A 4,258-nucleotide genomic window follows, 5' to 3' on the forward strand; every position below is an offset into this window, starting at 1 on the left:
TTGCTAATCCTACGTTGTTTCAACCGTAGTGAGATGTTACGGACCTCTACGGCTCCTCTGTATTCGGTCAAGGTTCCTGTTTATGTAAGTTGACAAACCATGAATAACTAATAAGAACATATATAATCTGCACCACTCTGACCATGTCTCTACGGTAAGCGGCGTTCAACAGGTCTACGAAAAACCTGTGGTGTTAGCTCATTTTTTTACCTACTCCGTAGCAGCTCCCGGCCACAAACTTAGCGTGCCGAGATGCTGCGTTGTCATTTTGCGGCACCAAAATTTAGTGATCAAAAAAAGGAATTTTATTCCGGGCAATAGTTTTTGTTATTTCATTAGCCGTAATCATCATAAGCAAATTTATGTCCACTGCAAAGCGAAGATCTTTTCCGCCGAACTCCAATTACCACTCTCTTGCGCCAGCTGGCACCTTGCTTCCATGGCCTACAACAGTCACATAGTTAAGAGATAATTTGGGATAGGTAACATACCTGTATCAGATTACCTCACTATAGTAAAAAAAATAATCGAACAGAAGACCACACAATGACACGTCGATGCGTCAGCGTGTTTCGTGACCTGTTTAGCGCACCTTGGATCCTACGAACTCTTACACTGTCTATTGAAGGAAAAAGCCTGCAATACGATGAGCGTGTTCCCACTTCCAAGTTGCACGGTGATGAAATTAGTACCACAATAGTTATGAAGCGTACCCCTAATATTCTGCGCTCCACGTGTCACTCCTCCACCACACGGGGTCCATGACAAGTGGGAACTGGCATCCTCAACCTATGAGAAAGCTAGCATAAAAACCATATTTGATCCTATGAACTTTGCATTCTGACACATAGGAAACAAGCCCGAATACCACCTGCGCGCCCGAATAATAGCAGACGCCTTCGGAACGTTCTGATCCAAGATTAAAGTGGCGTCATGGAATAAACTAAAGAGAGGAACCAATCAGAAGTAAAGCTCTAACGTTAGGTGGATTTAGGTATTATTGATCCTTTAGTTTATACGATGGACTTGAAGATACACTATTTGTGTCCTTAATGCTGCGGCGAACCTGCCATTGCGATAAGAAGCGCACGACAACGCAATCTGTATGTTCTCACTGTGTCTTGAAAGAGGCAGCTCACATACCGAATAGATATTTGGCTGTACAAAGTCGCAGGTTAGGGGCAATGCAGGGCAGCTCATCACTTGCGCTAACATCCCTTGCGCTATCTCGACGCACGTAGCGAACTGCCATACAGTCCTATTTCGTAGCTGCGACTCTTCGAGGCCAGTGCATCAACGGGAGCCTGCGACAGGTCGTGATTTCGCACTACGGCATTTCTGTGGCTGCCCCTCGATCACAACTTACGTTGCCGGTGCTACCTGGTACATCTCTCCTGGGTTGCAGAAGCAGACACTACCAACGGCTGTCACTGCTACAAGTAACAATACTAACGCTAGTGCCGCCGTTGCACGCCATTCAACGACACCGTCTCCAGCCTTGCTCCCTTCACTTTACTTGGCGCAACTAGCCTCGAATAGCTAGCGTTGACTATTTCCCACCGAGAAGCTGGCTACGTCAAATGTAGATGACGTTTTCCTGCCTCCACAAACCTCCACACGGCAACAAATAACATCAAGCGGAGAGTCAGTGAGCCTTAAATAACCTCATGGGTGGCGGCAATGGAAAAGAAAACTGCAATGAGTAACTACTTAAGAGGAAAAATGCGAAATCATGAAAGAAACCATTTATGATAACTCAAAGGGAAGCTCATTACTTTTCGAAGCGAGATCGGGATGCCTTAGAACCCGCACCTATAAAGCGATATATAAGAAGGAACAAGAAGCATGTGCTTGCTGCGGTTAAGCTATAGCTTAACGCAGACAAATGATGGAGCATGTTTTATGAGAATGTTGAGACATCTTCCCAGCGGTCGATTTAGGCACCAGTGGCATCCTTGAAGCCCTTGGGTTAAGCGAGAGCAGTGAAAAAGTAAACATGTCCACAATAGATATCAGTAAGACGTGATTGGAAGATTGGTGGAAGAAAAGTAGGGAAACGACAAAAGACAGAGACGTACAAAGACAAAGTTCACAATAGTGGGTGAGAAAATTTTCTTACGGGAATTCAACGTGGTTTCTTTTTCTTTTTTCTTCTTTAACCTAGGTAGGACCTTAGGCAATATAATAGCAAGAGCTTGGTTCCACAACCCACCGCCCCATTCCAAAGCGGACGCTCATCCATCCATCTATCCATCCAAGCAGCCATTGCAGGACGTATGGGCCTCCATGGCCGCCAAGGTCCCCACTGATTCGTTGCAAGGTGGTTCGTATTTTCACATGGTCGATCGCCTTGCACCTGACGCGGCGCGTTAAAGAGCACCCTCCTAGTCCTATTTCGAAGTATGGGCATCGGTGGTAGATGTAGCCCGCTACTCCGCAATGATAATAAAAGCGACGGTGGTCTGGAGTCTATGTCTTCCTTGGAGTTTTTTACGCGCCCATAGACGGGCACGGTGGTTGTTGTTGGCGTCGGAATGACGGGGTCACTTGTCTCTAACGTGGCCGCGCATAGGAATATGACGCTGGGTGACGGAGGTGTGGGCAATCGCTTCTGGCTTTGGCTGGGGTGATTGGAGCTGGACTTGGGCAAATTCGTATTACCGGTAGAACTCTTTTCAGACACTGTTAGAAATCGCAGCTGTTGAGGGCAACCCATTACGCATTTCTGTTTTCAATTTGCAAGAAAATTTCTATAATTAATATTCATTTATAGGAGTACAAACGATAATTTTTCACCTAAGTAAAACTTCTAATTTGTAAATGGTTATTTTATAGCTTATCCCAAGATTAGATCCTACAAATCTGATGAACAAATTTGTTACTATGGGATAATGTCTAATTATTTTTGAAATTCTACATATTTTAGTTTTCCTTCATACTTGGCAGCTAAATATATTTAAATCTTGTCAATTAATTTCTAGAAGACTTGAGTTTCAATTTTGTAGGAAACCCTTATGCCAAGGGTACATATATTTACATTTTATTGTAGAAACCTTTCAGTTATGAATAAATAAATTCATGGTTTTATAATAACTGAAGTAAAAATCAACATATCACCAATTATTTAAAAAATTGTAATTTAATTCATTGCAAGTAAAATAACAATTTTATTCGATACATCAAAAACCCGTCGGGGCAGCGGGATCACATCTTGTTCACGGCCAGCGACGGCATTGAGGCATGAAACTCCAATGGCTTGTTATTCACCGGGCCCCAGTAGGTCACAGATAGAGTATCTTGCTTTTAACTTGTCGAGCGCAAAGGTTTCTTTTTTAAATTAGAAGTGCTAAAACAAAATCACACTCTAAGTCCACCCAGAAAACTGTAGCTGGTCGGCATACGTAGAAGACACAATCCTGCCCCCCTGCCCCTCCTCTAAGTAAACTGTTGAAGCAATGATAATCTCTTGCTGGTAACACTCGGTTGCTCACCTTTAGCGCGGAGCAGATATCGTGGGTTGCTTCCCGAATACGCTGCACTTATATTGCCTACAGCGGATGCGAGATTTGTCTCAGCGGGCGCAAGGCAAACTACGCTGGCGCGTATCGTGCCCTCACGGCTTTCGCTCCAGACATCGCGCTCTCAGCGCTCCCAGCCTTTTCCTCCGTCTTTTCGTTCTCTCTCTTCAGGCAGTGCGTACGCGTGTGCTTTAATACAGGGAATAGCTTCGTTTTCTCTCAGCACGGTCATAGTGCCATAATTTTTACTGAAGGAAGTGGGGAAAAAAAATAGAACGGCCACTTTTTCATGTGTAGGACGATCAACAATTATACCAGAACGACGTGTTTAACAAAGACACTATTTTTTGCCAATGAATGCAGTTACCTCCTTTGCGCGTGGTGGCAATGGATTTAAAAGGCACGGGACATCTGATCTTGAGGCTTGTACGGTTCAGTGTAAGTTTGGTGCTTCCGAGCGAAGTTCAACGTTCTTTGATTCGTGCAAACCATTCTTAGGGCACAGCGTGCATGATTTAGATGTTTTGGTTCGAGCTTAGTCAGCGCAGTGCTCTGCTGCATGTGCAATTGTGTACGACAGATAGTAGTAGTGTTTAGCGCAAAATGGCTTGGTTATCTTTCACAACCATCAATGTCCACACCCGCTTTTCTTTAACAAAGAAGCAGAAAACTAAGTGAAACGGCCATTGATCGCTTCTTTATTTGCTACAGATGCGAATCCGCACTCCTTGCGACACCAC

The sequence above is a fragment of the Dermacentor variabilis genome, chromosome 11 (assembly GCF_050947875.1).
Source record: "Dermacentor variabilis isolate Ectoservices chromosome 11, ASM5094787v1, whole genome shotgun sequence".
Classification (NCBI taxonomy): Eukaryota; Metazoa; Arthropoda; class Arachnida; order Ixodida; family Ixodidae; genus Dermacentor; species Dermacentor variabilis.